We start from the raw sequence: 14,046 nt of genomic DNA, 5'->3' as shown, positions 1-14,046 counted from the left end.
TTCTGCTTAGGCATATCTGAATTTTTAGCTGAATAAGAATGAGTGAATATATCATGTGAAACTCCACAAGGCCAGGAAAGAACAATTATTGGGGAGCAGTAAATCTATTAACAGCTGGCACAGGACTGGGAGTCATTTGAGTTTCAGGCAACCAAATCCAGAGAGTTTGCTGACTACATGCAACATGCAGTAGATACCCCATTAAGTGTCATGCCTCAGTATTGGGATAAACTGGCCCCGGACTGTAGGAATCAGAGTGAAAGATATTATACACCCTTCAAAAGTTTAAAAGCAAACTCTGAAAGGATCAAACTGCTCAGTAAGCAGACAAGGGCTTTAAACATGTATTATAAATGTGCTCAATATGCCCAAGGATTTAAAGGAAAATCTGATGGAGAAATCAGAGAGACTTTTAAAAAGAAGTCAATAGAATTTTCCGGAGCCAGGTAGATGGTGTTGCCTGTAATCCCAGCTACTGGAAAAACGGAAGCAGGAAGATTCCAAGTTCTAACCAGCCTGGGCAATTTAGTGAGACCTGTCTCAAAGAATAAAAAAGACTGGGGGTGTAACTGAGTGGTAAAGCGACACTGATTCACTCTCCCTAGTACCACTAAAAAAAAAAAAAAAAAAAAAAAAAAAAAAAAAAAAAAAATCTGGAAATGGGAAATTCAAAATGTTCCACACCAGGCAAAAGACTGGGGAAAAAAATGAATGACTCCTCAGTGACCTATGGCACAATATAAAGAAGCCTAATATATACATAATTGCATCCCCAGAAATGAAATGGGGGTGGACAAAAATAATCAAAGAAATAATGAAATATCCCAAATTTGATGAAATCTTATCAACCACAGATCCAAGAAAGTCAAAGAAGCCCAAGTAGGATAGACATAAAAGAAACTATACCTTGGCACTGTATAGAGGGAAAAGAGGGGTGGGAGGGGTGGGGGGAAGGGAAAAAATAACTGAATCAAACAACATTACCCTGTGTAAATGTATGATTACACAAATGGTATGCCTTTACTCCATGTACAAACAGAGAATCAATATGAATCCCATTTGTTTACAATAAAAATAAATATATAAAAATAAAAATTAAAAAAAAATAAAACCATAATGTTCATGGTGAAGACACATTAAAAAAAAGAAAGAAAAAAAAAAAAGAAACTATATCCTGGCATATCATAAGGACGTTGGTAAAAAAATACAAAGAAAAATCTTAAAAGCAACCAGAAGGAGCGAAAAGAGAATTATGAAAAAGAAAAAACCCCAAAACTTCAAAATAATCAAAAAGAACCCTGTCAATCTGGAATTTTATACCCAGCAGGGTGAAACAAGACTTTTTTTTGGACCATAAACCCAGGAAATTCACATCCTGAAGTAAACTTATCCCAGCTGGTGAGGCTCCCAACGTGACAGGCCAGAGTATAGTGCTTGCATTTAAATGCTTGGACGTGACAGAAAGTGGCTCATTAGCCATATCTTTCTCACCTTCTTTCTTCTGCTCTTTTCCCCCTCTCATAAGTCAAGAAACTAGAACCCTGCTTCCCCCTCACCAAACCAGCCATAAAACCTAGAAATAATGAGTCCCACCTTTCTGTGTACAAGCGGACCATAAGGAAATTCTCTGACCTATCTTGTCTCATAGTAGGTCATAAGGCACTCATTCCAGGGTCTTTACCCTATACCCAGAAGGAAGACATGCTGCACAGAGTCCTAGAAGGATCTAAACAGACAGGCCTTTCTAAATTTCCCCCTTTAGTGCATTAAAATCATACTCTTTGTCCAGTCACATTTTTACACAGCTCTCCATTCTTTGCCAAATCTGAGCATAAAAGCGACAGTTTTTCTTGGTCTTTGGGTCTTCACTGCTGAAGACTCCCTCTTGTGACATGTAAAATTTTGATTAAATAAATATAACATTTTCTTATGTTAATTTATCTTTATCAATTTTTATTTCAGACCTAGCCAGGAGCCCTAGGAGGGTTGGAACCTTTCCTCCCTGATACAACTGACCTGCAGATCTGTGAGGGGAAAAAAAAAAAAAAGTTTATTGTTGTAAGTCTCTGGCTGGTTCATTACTCAGCATTCTTTAAAAAATAGTTGAGAAATACAGGGTCACTTGTCTCATTTCAGTGGTGAAGAAATACAATTTCCTGGTAGAGAGAGGGACACAGTTAGAAATGTACCACAGAGGTCTCCTCATACAATTTTCTTCCTAGGTGGATTATGGGTTTTGTCGTCGTTGTTCTTGTTTACTTCATAACCGCAGACTTAACCTTTGCATTTATTAAACTAACTAGTTTTACATAAATTATAAAAAGACACAACTCCTGAACTTATAACCTGTTTTCTAGGGACAAATTTATTCACCTTCACTTTAGATAATAACACTTCAGAGCCCTGATATACAACTGCAGAGAAGTTAGGCGAATTGGTAACTCATCTCTCTTCCCTGGAAAGTATTTTTTGTCTCAGAGAAGGTAGAAAAGACTGTCTTGAACGAGATCAGGATCCATATTACCCAAACATTAAAAAGCACCAATTACAGACTGTTGTAGCTCAACATTTTGGATCAATACATGACAAATATCTCAACTTTTAGGTAAAGAAGTTTCACCATAAACTACTGATAATCTACACTGAAAATGTGGTTTTATGCCTTAGTACTACAATTTGTATTCACAGGAATGCTCCATTCATTCAACAATTATTTATTGAGCACCTTCTCTGTGCCAGGAATGAGCAGGGAACAAAACAACCAAAACTCTTTGCCCTAATGGAGTTTACATTTATGAGGTGGAATACAGACAATTAACAAAAGAAAGAAATGAAATGGTTGCAGTAGGGAGAAAAACAGGGAAGGGAGATGGGGAGTGCCCATGTGTGAAAGGAAGCTGACATTTTAAATAGAATAGTTACAGAAAACCTCTCCAATGATGTGTCATTTGAGCAAAGACCTGAAGGAGTGAGGGAGCAAACTGAGAATATCTAAAAGAAAAGTCCAGACAGAAGGAACAAGTGAAAAGACCCTGAGCTGAAAGGTGCCTGGACTGTTCAGGAAACATCACAGTGTCCAGTACTTTCCTGTGAGTGTGTGTGACTGATCAGTATGCAGCAGAGGACCTAATTTTTTTGGTGGTGCTGGGGATTGAACCCAGGACCTTGTGCATGTGAGGCAAGCATTCTACCAACTGAGCTATATCCCCACCCCGAGACCTGAATTTTTTAACATGTTGACTCTGCTGTAACTTGCCACAAACACTGAAGGAGAAATCCCAGTGACACTAGCACCCCCCACTTAAGCAAATATGTGCCTTACTTAGACAGTTGTGTCTAAATGTCTCTAGATGTTTCCTTATGGCACAGCCTAAAGAAGTGAAGAAACTTATATTACAATTGGCTATTCTCTGATTTCCCTCCAGTGGAAAAATGTACCTGCCTCTCATTGATCTATCATGTCTCTGGATTTCTGTATAGTCCATGATAGATCTGTGTATTCTGAGATACCAGGGTTGGCAAATTACCCTGGGCTGCGCTAGATATGTGACCCTTGCAAAGTAGAATGCCTTTTGTTTTCCCATTGCTGCCTGGTGCCGTGTGTGTGTGTGTGTGTGTGTGTAAATATATATAAATATATTTATGTTAATCCTGCTAAGCTCTTCTATTTTCCATATCTTTATTTTTTTCTACTGTCTCCTAGAAAAGTTCCACAATCTGGTTTTACTAATCTCTTCTTTTTAAGCTGAATCTGTCCGGCCATTTTTCTTCCCATCTCTTTTATTTAGTCAAAATAACTCAGGGACCTTCAGTTAATTTTCTTCAGGAATTTAGTCACGTGAGGAAGGCAGTCATTAGACTGTTGTTAAAAAACAAACACAAAAGTGGGATTTAAAAGAGAGGGAGAAAGCCACAGTTTGAAAGAGTGGTGTTTGCACAAGAGTAGAATAAACCTGTTAGATTGAGTAGACCACCAAGAGGCTCAGAGGAAACCTTTGAAACCTTTTGTAGATTTTTTTTCTAAACCCTGAACATTTAACTGGGGAGACTCTGCAACAGGTTGTCTGTCATGGCTGCCGGTGTCTTTGCAACAGAACATTACCTTTTTGAGGCCAAATACCATTTCTCTTGTCAGAGTTTTTCATTTTTCATAACTTCTATTTCCAATTTTAAATGATTTTTAATTCTTGTTCATTTTTCTAATATTTTCCTTTATCTCTTACATTATATTTATGTTTTTTTTTTTTTTTTTTTAATTCTTGGTCCATGTGCTTTAATGACTCTGGTTCAGTTGGTATGTGTGCTTCATGTGCTGTCTGCATGGCAGGGTCTCTTTGCTCTTCCACAGGTGCCAGGTTCTGTTGACCTGTGAACTCATGTGTTCTTGGGGTGTCTTGTGATGTGAACTGGGGAGAAGCCAATGAGCCACAATCATCATAGAAGGATTGCTAATCACCTCCGTTTGTTGCTGGCAGGCAGCTACCCTCCTTAGGGCTTCATTTTTAATCCCTTAGTGAAATTGGAGTTTGAGATAAAACTAGATTCTCTGCTTCTGTTGGCAGATGGGATCTATGTAAGCTGCAGGCCTCTGCAGTTGAGAAAGCCTTTTCCAGTGTTAGCAGCTAATCACAGCAGAGGATTACTGCAGGTGTCAGCTCTGAGGGACACGGCAAGCAATGCTGGATTCTTCCCTACTATCAGGTGGTGTGTTGCAGCTCTTAATGGTGGGCTATCCTCCAGTGTCACAGCAGATCCAGCAGCTCATCACCAATTTCTTTCCAGATTTTTGTCTCACAAATTCAAAGAATAAAATCCATGGACAATAATAGAAGGCAAAACAGGAAGGGGTAGGATGTCTTCAAATGAGACGAAAGGAGACAGATCCACAGAGGCGAGAAGGGACCCAATAGATGTTACCATTTAAATGTACTAGTCTAAGCACTTGTATAACTAGGGTAGGGGCACTGATCAAAATCTATGCTAATTAGGTCTTTAAAAAGTACCAAGGCTATTGGTCAAAATCTATGCTAAACAGTTATTGGACAAGTACCATTGTGATTGGTTTTGCCCATGACCTTCTATGTGTGTCCTTTTAGCCTTTGAGTTTGAATTTTCCTCTAACCTCCATTTGGGTCTGCCTGCACATCCATTTTCCTACCACTCTGGGATAAAGACTTGGCTAGAATATTTGGAATATTTTCTATTATTTCCATGGATTGACCTTTACATTTGAAAAAAGCCTTAATCAGGGTCCATTACCTATCCTATCTTACTCATTAGCAAGAAGAACCTTTGCAGATCAACTGCCCAGATCATAATCCACAAGCCCTGGGACTTGGAGTGGCTGGCACAAAGGAGCTGATACCTGAGTAGGGCTGGTTAACCTGTTCTTATTTTCTTCAGCTCCTCTCCTTCTAACATGATTACCTACTTTCTTCCTTTCCTTCTGGTCATTCCTTCTCAATCTGCCTGGTCCATTCCCCTTCCCATATTTAATCACAATGCAGGAATTCACTCAGGGCTGGGTCTTAGGCACTCTTCTATACTCTTAGAGTTTTTCCTTAGTACAAATTTCTGACCTAGGTAATTTTATCCATTCCTCTAACTTACTTACCATGCGCTTGCCAGCAACTCCAAAATTTTTGTTTTTTAATTCTGAGAAACTTAATCCCACTTAGCTCTGAACACTAGACCTAAATAACTAGTTGAGTACTCACAAATACCTCAAACTCAACATATTCCAAAGTGAAAGCATTGTTTTCCCAACAAAACCTGTCACTTCTTTGATATTTCTTTTCTCAATTAATGGTTCTACCATTTGCACAATTGATCACACCCAAAATCTGAGAATCCCTTTTGACTCTTCATCTCCCTTGATGCCTACAAACCTCAAAATCATCTGGGTTGTGCTTCTGTTTCTTGATCTGGTGCAAACTACATTCTTTCTTTCTCTTTCCATGATTAACTTCTTTCAGTATCTCAATATGCTGGGCTAGTTCACATTGCAGAGGCTTTCTTGCCTAATTTCTTTCACTTGTTAGACTGGAAATTAAACTTTACTCACTCCATACTTTTTCCCCCAAGCCCTGAGATTTTGTTAGATTCTGGCCTTTGTGGGTTCTCTTTTTGTTGTTGTTTGTTTGTTTTAAGAATAGCAATTTGTCTATATATGAAAAAGTCTGTAAAGGTGAGTGGCATCGATGACAGTTTCCCTCTGCAGTTAAACCTTGACCCTGTAATGCAAAGATGTTAAGGCCCTAATTTCCCTTTGTCCTATTGTGCCACCATTCCTGGCATGTTGTCCTCATCCTCATCTTCAGACAATTCCACGTTCCATGGACATTCCAGCCAGTGTAGAGAGGGAGACATTGAAAGGGCTAATGTGTGTTACTCTTTAAGGTCATATCATAAAGTCATGCATATTATTTCTGCTTATATCCCACCCGTTGGAGCATAGTCACACAACGACACACTAGTTAAAGAGAAAGCTGGAGGGGCTGGGGATATAGCTCAGTTGGTAGAGTGCTTGCCTCGCAAGCACAAGGCCCTGGGTTTAAATCCCCAACACTGCAAAAAAAAAAAAAAAAAAAAAAAAAAGAAAAAGAAAAAAGAGAGAGAGAAAAATGGAGAAGATATTGTCCTAGTTCTGTGAACAGTTATCTATGAAGAGTTGAAAGTCATTGCCATGGAAGGAAAGATCAAACATTAGGACAACTGATAATCTCTTCTACAATCCTGGTCACCTTACACATGCATACACACCCTTATTCCTACACATGAAACACCCCTTTCCCAGTGGAGACAGTCCCAGGTCCTGTTCAGCAGATGTACCCAGCACAGTGTCTGTAATCTCTGGTGATGTGCTGTGCTCTCTCCATCAAGCTCAGCTGGGGCTCCTCTTGGTCTAGCCACTTAAAAACCAAAAGACAAGTTATCTGTGTCTGACATACATGATATAGAATAGCAGGGTGACAGCAATAAAAAGGTTTATTTGGAAGAAGAGGAGGAGGAGGAGAAGGGAAAACGTAAATAGTTACTGGTTTACAGAATCAACCAATTGTGGTTGGGCAGAAACTAACGAGACCCTGGCCCTGGACTGGTTAACTCATGCCATGAAGGCTGTTTCTGCTCTTGTGGGCAGGAGACAGGAGGAGTGTCTCTCCTATCTTCCTCCTCTGTGGAACCCATCTAATTATATCAATTTTGCTTATATTTTCTTGACACAAAATATTTCTACATAAAAATTTGAAGGTTTAAATAATTTTATTTGTTTAGATACATATATCTGTGTAATTGGTAAACTAAACAATTTCTTGTTCTAATAGTTACTCTTCCTTTTTGGTATCACACAATCACTTAGAAACATTTGTGTGACCTTGTGTAACTCATGTCCTCTAACCTTGATCACAAAACAAGCAGGGCCCTCTATTCTACTCACAGCATGGGAATTTGTGCATGGTGGACCACACCTGTAATCCCAGCAACTCAGGAGGCTGAGGCAGGAGGATCACAAGTCAAGGTCAGCTTCAAGAACCGATCTCAAAATAAAAAATAAAGGGCTGGGGATGTAGACAAGTAGTAGAGTGCCCTTTGTTTAATCCCCAGTACCATGCCAAAAAAAAAAAAAAAAAAAAAAATCAGATTTGTTTTGAGGTTGAATGGAAGAAAATCAATTGGGTTTTTAGTACACGAAAGAAAACAAACCCTTTATTTCTCTATTATAATAAAACTTTGCATACTTATTTACCATTTGACTTATAAATTATTCATTTGGGGGCTATCATAAGTCAACTAAGTCCAACTGAGAAGATAGATAAAGCAGAGGAAATAGATTATATTTTTAAAGTCTACATATTTTTATTATATGTATATAAAATTTTGTATTTTTGTTCAACTTCCTAATATCATATATATAATATATATTTTATATATATATATAATATATATATATATATTTATATGAGGAGTGAACCCAGGGCCTCCTGCGTACCACTGAGCCACAACCCCAGCCCCTGATGCCTTATATTATATTAGAAACTCATCAATTTATTTTGGAAATTATACTTTTCTTGTGATTACAAAATCCATATATGCCCGATTGGGAAAATTAAGAAAATAGATGTATTCCATTTAGGTTTAACAACACCATATGTCAAGTTGTGTAAGAAGTTAATTTCTTGATCTGCCACCAGAGGGCAGTCAATCCACATCTTGCTCTACTTAATGTACCATAAACAGCTCTCTGTGTAGATGAAGGAGCTAACAGGTTTTCAGCGTGTTTGAGGAGACAGCAATTGATAAGGAGAAACTAAGATTTTGTAGTCACTAGAAAATATTATCTATATAAGCATCCAATTTTTGAAAAGTTTTATCATTGATCATACATTCCTGTATGTAAGAAGCATTGAGTGCTTACTACGTATTCTGATGATACTAGAGAAAATTAGAATAAAAGTTTTTCTTGACATTTTAGGACTCTTGTTTTTCCTGGGGAAAGAGGCATACATAAGCACACAGATTAGGATCCAATTTGTTATGCACTGAACTAAAAATTGTTGAAGGGCAGGATTAGTTCTACAAGAGGCAGATGAATCAAAAGAATGCTTTACAGCAAAACTGAGCCTTAAAAAAGAAATAGATATGTTTGAACTTCCAAGTTAAAGCAGAGGCTTGAACATGAGCATTTAATTTTCTTCCTTCTCCAATTCCATAAAAATAGGAAGTATTTTGTTTTAAGACCTAAACCCACAAGGACTAGAATGGGAGAGAAGACAACAGCAACAGCATTTTGGAACCTGAACAAATGATCCATCAGTAGTGAGTCATTTAACCATCATTTTGAGAAAACAAAATCTCTTGCTGCCAGTGTGAACACCAGCCATATTTATATAGCAAAATCTTCAAAGGGTGGAATTCCTGAGCATGCTTTAGGTATTTCACCATGTAAATCTAGAACTGCAGTCAAAAGGAGAGGGAGCTAAGATAAGGAGGACCTGAGTGAAAGCTATCAAAGAAATTAGAGCCTTGTCCCCTCCCTCACCATGGCAGATGTCGTGATGTTTCTTTTCAATGAGGGGATTAAGAAGTCATCTTTCAAAGCTCCTCCTAAGCTTGCCTGCCGTCCTGCCCTCCCACCCCAATGCAGCAGCTGGACCTTTATCCTTTGGGTACAACATTGAAAGACTCTTCCCTGGAGAAACTTGGCTATCCACAAAGATGACATATATGTTCCTTGTCTTTTAACATAATTATTAGCCAGTTGTAAGTAGAAAATAAAATAAATTGACAATGCACTTATTGCACCAAATCTACTGAACATGATAGTTTAACCAAGTTTAACTTAGACATGCTCACAACACTTCCATTAGCCTAGATTGGGCAAAATCATCTAATACAAAGCCTATTTTTATCATTAAATATTAAACATCTCTTGAAGTTTAATAATTCTGTACCAAAAGTGAAAAACAGACTGCTTGTATAGCTGTGTTTCACATCATTGTAAAGCCGAATAATTTTAAACCCATCACAATTTGAGTAAGGTCTATACTTGCAGATACCGATAGCAAGTTATCCCCCCCAGACCTCCCCAGGACATCACCCTATTGTGAAACACAAGCTCAAGAGAAAGGCAAGTTCAATGTCATTTTTACCAAGATCCTTGATGTTACTGCTGACTCAACGGGGGAACATAAAGACCAGTGACTCTGGCTTCACTTTGATCTGTGCTTGCTTTGGGACTTGATGATGTCCCTACTCTCCCTTCCAAGTCCTGTTGCCATGTCAGCTAAAGATGCTCATTCTATCCCTCTCAATTACTCAAGAGGGGAAGGCAAAACGGCATGCTAGGAATGACAAAAAACACTGCAGATTGCTCTTTCTGATCAATTCCCTTCTCAGGATCTGGAGCTCTACCCCATAGTTAGGTCAAATGTCCCTAGGTGACAAGCTTCCCAGGCCTCACTTGTGATGTCACCCACTAATCTCCAAAGAGTTTCTGTCAGCCATCAAGGAAGATGAAGCCAGATATGAGTCAGGCTGTTCAGATGATCTAGAATCTTCATCCAATGGGCAAAATTCTACTCGTGCTCATACAGGTAAGTTTGAATTTGTTTCTCAACTTTTTCAAAACTAACAATATAGTTTATGTATAAAGCCCTAAACCAAAATCATTTTTTAAAGGCTATAAAGGAGAGACTCAGCGGTGACTTTTAAAGCACCCAAGTCTATTTCACATCCCAGATAATGGATACAAGCACATCCCAGATAATGGATACAGAATGATTTATAGTATTATCATTACACATAGTTACATGTTTTTTTAATTTTTATTTTATTTATTTATTTATTTATTTTTAACTTTTTTAAAATTAATTATTTATTTTAATTAAAAATCATAAATTTACATAGAGCAATATTGTTTGATTCATTCTGTTATTTTTCCCTTCCCCCCCTCCCACCCTTCTTTTCCCTCTATACAGTCCTTCCTTCCTCCATTCTTACCACCCTCCTTATCCCTAACCCTAAACCTAACCCTAACCCTAACGCTAACCCCTCATACCCCCCCTTATATGTCCTCATCCGCTTATCAGCCAGATCATTCGTCCTTTAGTTTTTTGAGATTGGCTTATCTCACTTAGTATGATATCCTCCAATTTCATCCATTTGCCTGCAAATGCCACAATTTTATCATTCTTCATGGCATTGTATATATATGCCACAGTTTCTTTATCCATTCATCAACTGAAGGGCATCTAGGTTGGTTCCACAATCTGGCTATAGTGAATTGAGCAGCTATGAACATTGATGTGGCTGTATCTCTGTAGTATGCTGATTGTAAGTCCTTTGGGTATAGGCCAAGGAGTGGGATAGCTGGGTCAAATGGTGGTTCTATTCCAAGTTTTCTGAGGAATCTCCATACTGCTTTCCAGAGTGGCTACACTAATTTGCAACCCCACCAGCAATGTATGAGTGTATCTTTTTCCCCACATCCTCGCCAACACCTATTGTTGCTTGTGTTCTTGATAATCGCCATTCTAATTGGGGTGAGATGGAATCTTAGGGTGGTTTTGATTTGCATTTCTCTTATTACTAGAGATGTTGAATATTTTTTCATATATCTGTTGATTGCTTATACATCTTATTCTGTGAAGTGTCTGTTCATTTCCTTAGCCCATTTGTTGATTGGGTTATTTGCATTCTTGGTGTAGAGTCTTTTGAGTTCTTTATAGATTCTGGAAATTAGCACTCTATCTGAAGTATGAGTGGCAAAGATATTCTCCCACTTTGTAGGCTCTCTCTTCGCATTGCTGATAGTTTCCTTTGCTGAGAGAAAGCTTTTTAGTTTGAATCTATCCCAGTGGTTGATTCTAGCTTTTATTTCTTGTGCTATGGGAGTCCTGTTAAAGAAGTCTGATCCTAAGCCAACAAGTTGAAGGTTTGGACCTACTTTTTCTTCTATAAGATGCAGGGTCTCTGGTCTGATTCCGAGGTCCTTGATCCATTTTGAGTTGAGTTTTGTGCAGGGTGAGAGATAGGGATTTAGTTTCATTCTGTTGCATATGGATTTCCAGTTTTCCCAGCACCATTTGTTGAAGAGGCTATCTTTTCTCCATTGCATATTTTTGGCACCTTTGTCTAGTATGAGAAAATTGTATTTATTTGGGTTTGAGTCCATGTCCTCTATTCTGTACCATTGATCTACCTGTCTATTTTGGTACCAATACCATGCTGTTTTTGTTACTATTGCTTTGTAATAGTGTTGAAGAGCTGGTATTGCGATACTCCCTGCTTCGCTCTTTCTACACCTTTTTTTATTTTATTTTATTTTTTTTTTTGGGTGCTGGGGATCGAACCCAGGGCCTTGTGCTTACAAGGCAAACACTCTACCGACTGAGCTATCTCCCCAGCCCCCTGCTTCGCTCTTTCTACTGAGGATTGCTTTAGCTATTCTGGGTTTCTTATTCTTCCAGATGAATTTCATAATTGCTTGCTCTATTTCTGTAAGGTACATCATTGGGATTTTAATTGGAATTGCATTGAATCTGTATAGCACTTTTGGTAGTATGGCCATTTTGACAATATTAATTCTTCCTATCCAAGGACATGGGAGATCTTTCCATCTTCTAAAGTTTTCTTTAGTTTCTTTCTTTAGTGTTCTGTAGTTCTCATTGTAGAGGTCTTTCACCTCTTTTGTGAGATTGATTCCCAAGTATTTTATTTTTTTCGAGGCTATTGTGAATGGGGTAGTTTTCCTGATTATTCTTTCCAAAGATTCATCACTTATGTATAAAAATGCATTGGATTTATGAGCATTGATCTTGTAACCTGCTACTTTACTGAATTCACTTATGAGTTCTAAGAGTTTTGTGTTGGAATTTCCAGGTTCCTCTAAATATATAATCATGTCGTCAGCGAACAGGGATAGTTTGAGTTCCTCTTTTCCAATTCGTATCCCTTTAATTTCTTTGGTTTGTCTAATTGCTCTGGCTAGAGTCTCAAGAACGATGTTGAATAGAAGTGGTGAAAAAGGGCATCCCTGCCTTGTTCCAGTTTTTAGGGGGAATGCTTTCAGTTTTTCACCATTTAGAATGATATTGGCCATGGGCTTAGCGTAGATGGCCTTTACAATGTTAAGGAATGTTCCCACTACCCCACTTTTCTCTAGTGTTTTGAGCATGAAGGGATGCTGTATTTTATCAAATGCTTTTTCTGCATCTATTGAAATAATCATGTGATTCTTAACTTTTAGTCTGTTGATATGGTGAATGACATTTATTGATTTCCAATGTTGAACCAACCTTGCATCCCTGGGATAAAACCCACTTGATCGTGGTGCACTATCTTTTTAATATATTTTTGTATGCAATTTGCTAAAATTTTGTTGAGAATTTTTGCATCGATGTTCATTAAGGATATTGGTCTGAAATTTTCTTTCCTTGATGTGTCTCTGTCTGGTTTAGGTATCAGGGTAATATTGGCTTCATAGAATGAGTTTGGGAGGGTTCTCTCCTCTTCTATTTTATGGAATACTTTGAGAAGTATTGGAATGAGCTCTTCTTTAAAGGTTTTGTAGAACTTGACTGAGAACCCATCTGGTCCCGGACTTTTCTTTGTTGGTAGGCTTTTGATGACCTCTTCTATTTCATTGCTTGAAATTGATTTATTTAAGTTGTGTATGTCCTCCTCGTTCAATTTAGGTAATTCATATGTCTCTAGAAACTTGTTGATGTCTTCGAGGTTTTCTGTTTTGTTGGAGTATAGATTTTCAAAATAGCTTCTAATTATGTTTTGTATTTCACTCGTGTCTATTGTGATATTTCCTTGTTCATTCCGAATTTTAGTAATTTGAGTTTTCTCCCTCTTTCTCTTTGTTAATGTGGCTAAGGGTTTATCAATTTTGTTTATTTTTTCAAAGAACCAACTGTTTATTTTGTTAATTTTTCCGATTGTTTCTTTTGTTTCAATTTCGTTGATTTCGGCTCTGATTTTAACTATTTCCTGTCTTCTACTACTTTTGGTGTTGGTCTGCTCTTCTTTTTCTAGGACTCTGAGCTGTAGTGTTAAGTCGTTTATTTGTTGTTTTCTACTTCTTTTGTTGAATGTGCCCCATGAAATAAATCTTCCTCTAAGTACTGCTTTCATAGTGTCCCAGAGATTTTGGTATGATGTGTCTTTGTTCTCCTTTACTTCTAAAAAAATTTTTATTTCCCTCCTGATGTCTTCTGTTATCCATTCATCATATAATAGTGTATTATTTAATCTCCAGGTATTGGAGAAGTTTCTGTTTTTTATTCTGTCATTTATTTCTAATTTCAATCCATTATGATCTGATAGAGTACAAGGTAGTATCTCTATCTTCTTGTATTTGCTAACAGGAGCTTTGTGGCATAAGACATGGTCTATTTTAGGGAAGGATCCATGTGCTGCTGAGAAGAAAGTGTATTTGTTCTTTGTTGGATGGTATATTCTATATAAGTCGGTTAAGTCTAAATTGTTGATTGTGTTATTGAGATCTACGGTTTCTTTATTCAATTTTTGTTTGGATGA

Source organism: Sciurus vulgaris, assembly GCF_902686455.1.
Source record: "Sciurus vulgaris genome assembly, chromosome: 5".
Lineage (NCBI taxonomy): Eukaryota > Metazoa > Chordata > Mammalia > Rodentia > Sciuridae > Sciurus > Sciurus vulgaris.
Note: the sequence above shows the minus strand (reverse complement) of the source record.